The sequence below is a fragment of the Stegostoma tigrinum genome, chromosome 30 (assembly GCF_030684315.1).
Source record: "Stegostoma tigrinum isolate sSteTig4 chromosome 30, sSteTig4.hap1, whole genome shotgun sequence".
Taxonomy (NCBI): Eukaryota; Metazoa; Chordata; class Chondrichthyes; order Orectolobiformes; family Stegostomatidae; genus Stegostoma; species Stegostoma tigrinum.
The window spans coordinates 14,628,809-14,641,217 of NC_081383.1; the positions used below are offsets into that span (position 1 = coordinate 14,628,809).

A 12,409-nucleotide genomic window follows, 5' to 3' on the forward strand; every position below is an offset into this window, starting at 1 on the left:
CTCACCCAACTTGTGCTTTACTAAATTTTTCCCAGTACAGATTCATTTTGTGCATGACTTCCTGCATCTGCTGTAACAAAATTCGTTTCTTCTTTAAGCAGTGCAGCCTCACTTTATGTGGAAATATCTCAGGAAGTTACAAATGTAGTACTGTGCTGATAAGAGCAGCATGATTCTGCTATATACAGAAATAATTGTAATGAGGAACCAGCAAAATATTTGCATACTGCCTGGATTTCAAGCAATGGGTACAGATTAATCATGATTTGCAATTCCAATCCCTAATTTCAGGAGTTATCCATCTTGGCTCCCTTAGTGCTCTCATAATATCATTCAGGCAAAATGTGCATGATGATGTGCATTGGTTTTAATATAGGTGATTTTTGCATAAACGCTAAGTGGTGGAATTTGGCATTGAGTTACTGACATAACGTCACGTCCAATTGAGGGAAGTTAAATCAGCTCCCCTCTTTTCAACCTACGTGGTTGGCTGAAAGAAAGATTCATGTTCTTTATGGCATGATGCTACAACTCTCTCAAGTTAAAAGATACTTAACTCATCCATCATTTAAAAAAAACTGCGCAAAGTTCTCTTCAGTGAAAGAGAAAGCAATTTTATTATTTGTTAACCACAAGAAAAACAATAAAGTCACAATGTCAAGCATATATGTACACACAGGTACAAAATTGATAAGTGCTAGCGTCCAGTTGATAAGGAAGAAGAAAGGAATTTACAGTGTACAGTCCTTAGAGTGTCCTTGGGCATATAGTTTTAAACCAACAACCACAGTGGTTTAATTGGTGTCTTGTATATTCAGCTGTGGTGAATATTTCAGCTATCCTTTGAATTTTGGTGCCTTGATGTTTCCTTATAATTATCTCTATGACTGGACACCTTTACTTCTTGTAAGGCCGTGAAATAGCATTTTCTCTAGCTAGGTTCCAGCTACAAATCCACCTCCTCATTCTGCCAAAACCTGAAATACAGCTGGTTTGCTTCCAAACTTGGAAATTGTAGGTGAGTTCTTTCATCTTCAATATTTGAGATTTACCATGCAAAGTATGAGAATAAGTGTTTCTTCAATCCTGATGGCGTTGATTAGTTTTCAGTGTCCTTTAAGAAAAATGTTAATTTCAGTTCAGATGATTGTTTATTCCAATTTGGTTTCATGAAGTTTGGCTAACCTGTGGAGTCATCTGTTTGCTGTGACTATTTTAAGTCAATGTTTTCATTTTTCAAACCATTTCAGTTCATGACAGTCACAGTTATTAAAATCAGATGATGGAATTTGAAAATCAGCAGGCCCACTTTTTAGAGATAGTAGGAACTGCAGATGCTGGAGAATCTGAGAAAACAAGGTGTAGAGCTGGATGAACAGAGCAGGTCAAGCAGCAACAGAGGTGCAGGAAGGCTGATGTTTCGGACCTAGACCCTTCTTCATTTCTGAAGAAGGGTCTAGGCCCAAAACGTCAGCCTCCCTGCTCCTCTGATGCTGCTTGGTTTGCTGTGTTCTTCCAGCTCTACACCCTGTTATCTCAGGTCCCACTTTTTATTTTGATCATGAAAGCACTCACTAGAAAATAATTTTTAGATTAGATTAGATTAGATTCCCTACAGTGTGGAAACAGGTTCTTTGGCCCAACAAGTCCATACCGTCACTTGAAGCATCCCACCCAGACCCATCCCCCTATAACCCACACACCCCTGAACACTACGGGCAATTTAGCATGGCTGATCCACCTAGACTGCACATCTTTGGACTATGGGAGGAAACCAGAACACCCGGAGGAAACCTACGCAGACACGAGGAGAATGTGCACAGGGATAATGAACAACTTCAATCACTATGATACACACAAACAATGTTATCACTCAGATCACTTCAAGATGAAACTTTGGAACTATCCTCTACGCAGAAGATATAATCACAGCTGGTGAGATCTTTATATATTTGTTGACATTAGATTTCAGAAATGATATGTTCAATATCAACTATTGATATCTGAAAAGAACGTCAAGCATTTCACAGGTGATAATTTTTCCTTGCAAAGTAGAGTTCCAATATTAGATATCTGACATGTAACAAGTTACAAATGTTTTCCTATAGCTTGTAAGGCAGGAGTAGACTGGGTGTCTGGACAGGTGCCTAAAAGCAGCATTAGAAGCCAGATAACCTTTGTCATGCCCCATAAATAGGCTTGTGATCTGGTTTTCTAGACTTCAAATTATTTTCATTCTCTCATCTGCAATTCAAAGAGTAAATCCCATTGCATAGCAATATATAAATCAGATCATTATCTTCAAAGACTTGGCCCATTAGTCAAACCTTATGTTGATGCGAAGGGCAGGCCACGGAACAGGTTTGACAGAATTTTACCTGTTGTAACTGGGATTGCAGATGAAACACATCCATCTAATCTCTCTTTTCAGTCTGGGCCTTTTTTTTCTGGCAATTGCATCTGTCTAGGCTTTTACCAACACAAGCAGAGGCACAAAATATATTTGCCTCATTTCCCCATATTTCTCCCATAATTGCTTCATGTTTCTAATAATTGTATGTTTGCTGTATAACGAATTACCTAAACTGAATTTTCAAACTCAGATTAGAAGTCTATCCACTGTTATATTCAGATTTTGTGCTCAATTTGCTGGAAATCTGAACTTTGCCTGGACGACACAAATTTGAGAGACTAGAACACAGATATTAAGGCTGCTTTTTCAGATGAAATGGCAATAGCTGGATGAAAATGTACAGATTCAGCTGCCCTGCTGACACAGTGAACATATGGTAGCTGTGTTATTAGGTTTTACAGACCAGGTAAGCTCCAAGATTAAAACCCAGCACTATCAGCTGTTAACAGCTAGGGTGGTGAAGGAGAAACCACAGGTCTGGAGGAATGAATGAATGAAGCTTCCTCTTACTAACTGTGTCCCCTGCTGGAATGTATTGGCTATTGGCTGAGAATAGGATCCTGTTCATTCACTGTGATTAAATAGCCTTTTCAACACAATTGCCTAAAGTTGCTTGGGCTGTAACACCAAAGGATTCATAATGTCACCACCTTTAGAAAAGGAGCAAAAATTAGAAATACTGAAAACATTCTGCTTCTGAGGATTTTCTTTCCTGGTGACACATAATGAAAGATTATGGCAGATTGAAAGCTTGCAGAACTAGAACAGAGTTTTGATTGATGACTGTAAGATAGGACACCTATACCTATAGAAGCAATATCCATTGACTCTGTTATTAATGGCAATCAATTCCTTAGTCACAATAATCAATGACTTTAAAGTGATATCACCTATGATACGAGACACCAATGCATTTAATAGAAAGAAGGGGAGAGGAGGAAGAAGTAATGCAACTCATCCAGTTTATCCTTGCATGGAAACCAGCCCTTCCTTGTCCATCACCATCTCTCCCACCACTACGTCACAGCATTAGTCTCCTGAATAACATCTGAGTTTTTACCTCCAATATCCAAGTTGATGATTATACTTAAACGTAATCATGAAGAAACGTACCCTGACTAAATTACTATTTGACAGACTGTGCGATCATTGTTTAACTTGAAATTGCACTCCACATTAACCTTTTCAATTCCGCTTGATGTCTTATAGACTTTTATTTTCTCCATAATATGTCTTTTCATTCAACCTTGGAGGACGAAAAATCTGAACTTTGCCACACAAAGATAAGTATGGTCCCCATATGGTATTGGAAAGAATGACTGAGGAATCCTGCTCTGTTAATGGAAAGGTGATGGACTGCGAAGCCTGACTATCCATGTTTGAAAATACGCAAACAGCTCAGATGGGACATTAATTATTCCAAGCTCAAGAGAGAACAATAATATCTGCCATCTCACTGATGCAGTTGAGGTGTAATAATTGAACAACATCTATGTCATGAAAGTCAGATCACATGGGACTAACATCTGATGGCAGAAGTCATTCCTGAAACCTTGCTATAAATTGCTTCTGTATAAGTTTATAGGCAATAAATGTTAATAGTTTGTCTTGTGTTCAGTCTTTGTATCTCTCACATGTCTAGAAGCTCCTAATGATTCATTTTCCAAATTTTTATTTGCATTCAGCAATGATCCACATTCAATTCTACTTACTATCAGAAGGGAAATTCAGAAATGAAGCTGTACAATCCTCTGCTCTGCCCAGCATCATTCTGCCTCCCCTGAGAACCAACAATGACATGCTGTTGCAAGTGCTGAAACAAAGCGGAAAAATAGCATGCTTGGTGGTGAGAATTTCTTTGTACTAGTTTAAAATAGCATTTATAAAAGTGCACCAAAGGAAACAGAGGCCAATATTTGGGAATGGGAGCATTACAGAGCCAGACAAAAGCAGAAACCCCACCATAACAATAATTGCCCTTTCACCTCAGCTACAATTTAAACCCAAACACTTTTTGAATGTGATGCATTCATAAAGGCAATAAAATACCACAATGAACACATAATCTGTCTAGGTCTTAGGACTGCATTCCTACAAATAAATCTGTTAAAGTTGTATCCTTTAGAGAATTCAAGCTTTATTTGTTCTGTTGTTTTGGTATTGAAGAATTTTCCTAATTTCAATTCACTTTTCTCGGCTTGAACCACCCCCTTTATCCTACTCATTCTCAACTGCCTTCCCAGCCTCTCTATTAATGTAGAGAACCATGTTCTGTATGTCACCCACGGTGGCCGTAGTTTTGTAAGCTGAAGTTCCGCTGGAAGAGGATGTATCTCTCGCCAACTTGGAGATTTTCAAACCTTCAATGGAATATTTTTCACTACAATGGAAATGATGATCAAACCAACAAACAGCCAGGAGTTTACAGGCCTATTTGATAAAGATTGTTAAGACAAGGTGTGTGGGCTAGCACTATATATTAATCCACTTGAGCAGCGATACACAGTATTAAGAAAGTAGGTTGCTCTGTCCATCCTGTAAATTGGCAGCAATTCTTGGAGCATAAGCTGTTGCAGTGGGAAGTAGATCACCAGTTCACCACATGAATTTCTGTGATTCAAACCATTCAGTCAAGCAGAGGTATCCATTAATACTTAAACAGAGCATTAATTTCTGAGATAACAAAGGTGTAGAGCTGGATGAACAGAGCAGGCCAAGCAGCATCACAGGATCAGTAAAGCTGATATTTCGGGCTTGGACCCTTCTTCAGAAATGAGGGAGGGCAAGGGGATTCTGAAATAAATAGGGAGAGAGGGGGAAGCGGATAGAAGATGGATAAAAGAGAAGATAGGTGGAGAGGAGACAGACAGGTCAAAGAGGCGGGGGTGGAGACAGTAAAGGAGGCGTGTAGGTGGGGAGTTAGGGAGGGGATAGGTCAGTCCAGAGAGGACAGACAGGTCAAGGGGGCAGGATGAGGCTGGTAACTAGGAGATGGGAGTGAGGCTTGAGGTGGGTAGAGGGGATAGGTGGGAGGAAGGGCAGGTTAGGGAGGTGGAGACAGGCTGGGTTGGTTTGGGATGCAGTTGGGGGATTTTGAAGCTTGTGAAGTCCACATTCATACCATTGGGGTGAAGGGTTCCCAAGCAAAATAGGAGTTACTGTTCCTGCAAGCTTCAGGTGGCATTGTTGTGGCACTACAGGAGGTCCAGGATGGGCATGTCGTCTAAGAAGTGGGAGGGGGTGTTGAAATGGTTCGCGAATGGGAAGTGCAGTTGTTTGTTGTGAACTGAACATAGGTGTTCTGCAAAGCGGTCCCCAAGCCGCATTGGTTTCCCCAATGTAGAGGAAGCCACGTCTGGAACAACAGATGCAGCACACCACAGATGTGCAGGTGAACACCTGTTTGATGTGGAAGGTCTTCTTGGGGCCTGGGATGGGGTTGAGGGGGGAGGTGTAGGGGTAGATGTAGCACTTCCTGCGGTTGCAGGGAAAAGTGCCAGGGGTGGTGGGACTCGAGAGGACTGTGGAGCGAACAAGGGAGTCATGGAGGGAGTGGTCCCTCTGGAAAGCAGATGATGGTGGGGAGGGAGAAATGTCTTTGGTTGTGGGTTTGGAAGTGGTGGTGGAAGTGTCAGAGGATGATGCATTGGATCCGGAGGTTGGTGGGGTGATATGTGAGGACAAGGAGGATTCTCTTAGGGAAGTTATTGTGGGTAGGGGGTGTGAGGGATGAGTTGCAGGAAATGCGGGAGACACGTTGAGGGTGTTCTCGACTACTGAGGGGGGGGAAGTTGCGTTCCTTGAAAAATAAGGCCATCTGTGATATTCAGGAGTGGAATGCCTCATCCTGGGAGCAGATGTGGCAGAGACGAAAGAATTGGGAATAGGGGATGGCATTTTTGCAGGAAGGTGGGTGGGAGGAAGTGTATTGTAGGTAGCTGTGGGAGTTGGTAGGCTTGAAATGGATATCGGTTTCCAGGTGGTTGCCAGGGATGGAAACAGAGACCTTGCTGGACAGTGCAGATGTCCTCGTTTTTCAAGGACTGCAACATACCCCCTCAGTGGTTTAAAACACCCTCAACTGTGTCTCCCGCATTTCCCACAACTCATTGCTCACAATCCCTCCCAGCAATAACAACCAAACATACCACCCCACCAATCTCCAGATCATCCTCCGACACTTCCGCCATCTGCAATCCAACCCCACCACCAAAGACATTTTTCCCTCCCCACTCTTATTTGTTTTCTGAAGGGACCACTCTCTCCATGACTCCCTCGTCTGCTCCACACTCCCTTCCAGCCCCACCACCCCCGGAACGTTTCCTTGCAACCGCAGGAAGTGCTACACCTGCCCCCACACCTCCCCCCTCACCCCCATCCCAGGCCCCAAGAAGACCTTCCACATCAAACAGGTGTTCACCTGCACATTTGCTAATGTGGTAGACTGTATCCATTGTTCCAGATGTGGCTTCCTCTACATTGGGGAAACCAAGCGGAGGCTTGGGGACAGCTTTGCGGAACACCTATGCTCGGTTCATAATAAACAACTGCACCTCCCAGTCACGAACCATTTCAACTCCCCCTCCCATTCCTCAGACGACATGTCCATCCTGGGCCTCTTGCAGTGCCACAACAATGCAACCTGAAGGTTGCAGGAACAGTAACTCATATTTCGCTTGGAAACCCTGCAGTCCAATGATATACATGTGGACTTCACAAGCTTCAAAATCTGCCCTCCCCCAACTGCATCCCAAACCAGCCCAGCTTGTCCCAACTTCCCTAACCTGTCTATTAATTCAGAGGTCAGGGACAATGTTTCACTGGAAGGGTGATCTTGAATTCAATTAATAAATCAAGAATATATAACTAGTTTCAGCAATGGTAGCCATAGCACCTGTCATTGAATGTTACTAAAAAAAAACATCTAGTTCTCTGATGCCCTTGAGGGAAAGAAACTGCCATCCTTACCTGTTTTGGTCTACTTATGACTCCAGGCCCACAACAATGTGATTAACTCTTAAATGTTCTCTAAAGTTGCTGAACTGGCCTCAGTATAAATTGGGGATGAACAACCAATGTTCCCCTTGAAATGATGCTCATTATCTGATAAAACAATAAATAAAAACTTAGATTTAGCATTTTATTTGCTAGGGGTGGAACTACCATTTCAAATTGAATCTCATATATATAATGATTCAGTACCCTTTTCCACAACTCAGACCAAGTTCAAGTAAAGCACAGTAAGAGCAGGTCATGCCTGCTTGGAAAGCAGATTTCCACGAGTTGCATGTGTGAGTAAGTAGCAATCTTGTATACCTTTAATCATAGAGCAGCTGCTGGCCATTGTGACTCACAATACACACACCAGACATGCAAGGCAGTCTAGATACATTTTCACCTGCAATAACAAGAAGATTTTTCTTAGTCAGATCCATTGTTGTTAAATCCCTGCACAAAATGCAAACTTAATGTCAACCCAATGGAATGCCAGTAAATATTTTAATTTAAAAAATACTGTTTCGTGACAAGACCTGTTTGCAATCAGTGAGCACCTGATTGTTGTTTTATATTGTTATTCTCTCCCTTCAGTGCCTCTCATCAGTTGTGAAAAGCATAGAGAGACTGCCAGTTATTTATTTGCAAATTGTGATGTTGTGTTTGGCTTGTTGTTTGCGTGACAAATCCAGGCAGTTCTAGTTTTCCTTCAATGACTCAATCAGACAGCAGCCACATTCCTTGTGGAGTGCTCTGTATGTGAAGTAAGCTCACAGTGAAAGCAGTTAGCGATTATAACCTGTTACCTTCAGCACAAAAATCTAGATCATCACTCCAAGCATGGCTGAGGGGATGTGATATTGTTGGAAATGCTTTTGGATGAGGCATTAAACTTAGCTTAGTTTGTGCTCTTGGGTGGACGGCACTATTGCAAAGAAGAGCAATGGAGTTATCTTCAGTGTCCCAGTTAACATTTATCCCCTGACATTTCAAAAACTGATTATTTGGTCATTACCATATTGCTGTGTGTGGGAGCCTGCTGTGCTGCCGTGTTTCCCACATTAAAACAGTAACTACAATTAAATACAACTTTACTGGCCACAAGGCTCTTTTAGGACATCCTGATGTCATGAATTACACTATATAATTGTAAGTATTTACTTTTTTAGGAGTTTGAAGTAACTGGCCAGCTATGAACAGAAGACAACTGCCCTTAATTAAGTAAATGGTGGAATTTTCATGGACGCAGCAACTCCCAAACAATTCATTACTGCTTTATTTTCTTGTGGAATTGGGATAAACTACAAACATGTTTATCCTTCTCATGCTATTGTTTATACATTCTTCTAAGCAGTTTGACAGTGATTGTCCAGGTACAGAGCATGCAGATATGCAACAAACAATACTCATCCGGTTACATCAGCCAGGGCATTGATGAGAAAAAAATTCCCATGACTGCCTTCCTGATGAATTACTGTGTCCATACTGACTGGGAATGGGAAAACATCCTGGTGAATTACTAAGTAACTGCCATCATAAACAAGTTAAAAATGTACAATTACTTAATCCAAGTTGTCCTGAATAAAGATGTAACACTGTTCCTTTTCAACAATCTACACACTGAGCCACAACATTATCCTCATTATCTGGTTGTTAGATAAGTACAATGGTTGAATTGCTTGATTCACTTTTAACCAAAGTACAACTGAACACCCTTGAGTCATCACCGCAACTGAATTCCATTTTTAAGGTTGTTGCATCTCATTGTGATGGTGCACTAGAAATCAAACTTTGCTGTTCCTGGAGCCATCACCAAAGCTGATGATTTTATAAAAGTATGCAAATTTCCCCAGGTGATGTCTTTTCGACCCAAGTTGCCAGAATGCACAGACCAAGTTTCTGTACATTGCAAGAACTGCTCTTCATTACAAATAAACAGATTCCAGCTACAGGTGAACATTTATAAGTCGGCAATACATAACTCAATGAGTTGGAACCCTAGCCCCTTTATAGAACTTCCCTTTTCCACACACATACAGACAAAAAAGAATTGGTGTTACGGATTGTGGGAAAAGCTTGGAAGACAGTTCAATGGTAGTTGTCTTCATGGTTTGCTGATACAATCCTTTTAGCTTACCAGGGCTTGCTACACCTCAATTTCTAGACTTTTGGAGGTTTCGCTTGCTTGCAGGACCACAGAGTGACGAGCTCACAAATTATAAAGCCTCTGAAAACAACAGCTTACAGGAGTATCAACTGGCTATCATCAGGCTTTCGGTGTGTTTTACTGTAGAGAAAAGGATATCACCCAGCCTTTCAGATGCCTGAAGACTTCTGGCTATCTTGCTCATATCCCCAATCTGTTTAGTTACCTGGGAGGCAATGACATAGTTGTTAACATGCAGAAGACAAATGGTCAAGATTTCACAGTCTCAGCTATTTGTTGCTAGCTGAATCTCCCTTCATGCATAGCCCTGGTTCCAACACATCCATAAGTAAGCTTGCTCCAGTGCTTGAACAAACAGCAGTGTAAAAAAAGCATTAACAATAGGTAAAAACCAAAAGAACTGCGGATGCTGTAAATCAGGAACAACAACAAAGTTGCTGGAAAAGCTCAGCAAATCTGGCAGCATCAGTGAAGAAGAAAACAGAGTTAATGTTTCAGGTCCAGTGACCCATTTTCAGAACTGATGGTGGCTGGTAAAATGCCAGTTTAAATGCAGAAAATAGGGGGGTGGGTGGGGTGGGGAGTAAATGATAAGATGGAGCCCAAAGAGAGAGAAAGACAGTTGGGTGAAGGAGTTGCTAACTATCAGGCTGGGTGGGTGAATAGTTGTTAATGGGGACTGTTAGCGACTAACAACAGAGGATGTGCAGTGGCAGGCTATGTGGTAACAAGGCCTGGTGTGTGGGGTGGGGGCTGGGACATGGGAGACTTTAGGCCCTAAAATTATTGAACTCTATATTGAGTCTGGAGAGCTGTAGGGTCCCCAAGTGGAAAATGAGGTGTTGTTCCTTCAGCTTGCGCTGGGCTTCACTGGAACACTGTAGCAAGCCAGAGACAGAGATGTTGGCCAGGGAGCAGGATAGTGCTTTGAAGTGGCAGGCAACAGGTAGTTCAGGGTCTTTTTTGCAGCAGAAAGTAGATGTTCTGCGAAGCGGTCACCAAGTCTACGCTTCGTTTCCCCAATATAGAGGAGACCTCATTGTGAGCAGCAAATGCAGTCGACTACATTCTTGGAAGTGCAGGTGAAGTGTTGCTTCACCCGGAAGGCGTGTTTGGGTCCTTGGGCAGTGGGGAGGGAAGAGGTAAATGGGCAGGTGTTGCACCTTCACCGGTTACAGGGGAAGGTGCTGTAGGGCTGTGGGGAGGTGTTGGGGGTGATGGAAGTGTGGACCAAAGTGTCCCAGAGGGAACGGTCCCTGCGGAATGTGGACAAGGGAGGGGAGGGGAATATGTGTCTGGTGGTGGAACCTTTTCTTCTGGATATGGATGCTGGTGGGATGGTAGGTCAGGTTAAGGGGAACCCTGTCGCTGTTGCAGGAGGGAAGAGAAGGGGTGAGGTCTGAAGTGCGGGACATGGGTCAGACCCGATTGAGGGCCCTGTCGACAATGGATCTGAGGAATCCTCGGTTGAGGAAGAATGTGGACATTTCGGAGTTATTTGTCAGGAAAACACCATTGAGTTCACTAACTTTGTTTAGGAAAGAAAACTGTTATCCTTACTTAATCTGGCCTATACGTGGCTCCAGACCCACAGCAATGTGGTTGACTCTTAACTTGCCTCTGGGTAATTAGGGATGAGCAATAAATGCTGGCCTAGCTAATGATGCCTACATTCCATGAACAAATGTTTAAAAAATTTCTATGAGGAACCTTGTTGAATGCCTTCTAGAAATTCAAATACAATACATCTGCTGGTTCCCCATTATCCACCCTGTTTGAGACTTCCATTCCAGGATCTGACTTATCCAATAGTACTATCAACAGGGATCATCACAAAGCATTCCTTTGTCACCTTGTATCTTTTTAGATTTCTGTATTTTTGATTGTGAACTGAAATGAGAAAAGGACTATTTTAAAAACCAACAATTGTTTACGGGATTGATTCATTTTCAAGACAAACAGTCCATGGAATAACTCCACAGAAGCCGATATCCTTTCACCTGACAAATAGCAATGATTTTATGATCATCATACTTTTAATTCCAGATTTAATAAAGTCATAAGATAAGAGCCCACATTTAAGAGATATTATGTTGGCATAGGCAGATATTTGGCTCATGCACAAGAAAGTGCAAGTGGTGATAAGGAGTTATTTTTCCGACTGGTAAGCCATGACCAGTGGGGTTCCACAGGGATCAGTGCTAGGACTGCAACTGTTTACAATATTTATTAATGACTTGGAGGAAGGAAGTGAATGCTCCGTTGCTAAATTTGCAGACAACACTTAAATATTTGGAAAATGAGGTTGTGAGAGGGATACAAACAGTTTGCAGAGAGAGATTGATAAGTCAAGTGAGTAGCAAAAGAAATATAATGTGGAAAAATGCAAAGGTGTTCATTTTGGAAGGGAGAACAAAAAGAACAGACTACTATTTAAATGGAAAAAAAGAACTGCAGAAAGCTGCAACACGAAGGGACTTGGGGACCTTTTGCACAAAACTCAGAAAGCTAGTGCACAGATGCAGCAGATAATCAGGAAGGCTAATAAAATGTTTACCCTTATTTCAAGGGAATTGGAGTACAAAAGAAGGGAAGCCTTATTGCAACTGAACAAGGTGCTGGTTAGACCACATCTGGAGTACTGTGAACAATTCTGTGCCCTTCCTTTAGGAAAGATATAATTTCATTCGAGGTTGTTGAGAAAAGTTTCATTATGATGATTCCCTGTATGGAGACCTTGCCTTATGAGCAAAGGCTAAGCAGATTAGCATGTACCCTGATTTTAGTTGAGAAGTGATCTCATCGAAATGTATTGGATTCTTGAGCTACTTGAC

At 42.0% G+C, this 12,409-nt stretch overlaps 1 long non-coding RNA gene across 4 annotated transcripts in view; it reads right to left on the bottom strand.

Moving 5' to 3' along the window:
- LOC125465706 (uncharacterized) overlaps window positions 1-12,409 on the bottom strand; it is a 95,627-nt gene that overhangs the window by 6,752 nt on the left and 76,466 nt on the right. For 3 of the 4 annotated variants that reach the window (XR_007250300.2, XR_007250299.2, XR_007250301.2), the window contains exons 2-4: window positions 7,730-7,811; window positions 7,382-7,516; window positions 4,126-4,226 (exon numbers count right to left, since the gene is read on the bottom strand). This is a non-coding gene — a long non-coding RNA (uncharacterized LOC125465706). Of the gene's footprint in view, window positions 1-4,125; window positions 4,227-7,381; window positions 7,517-7,615; window positions 7,812-12,409 lie in introns of all 4 variants that reach the window. The other variant, XR_007250302.2, reaches the window with a different exon arrangement.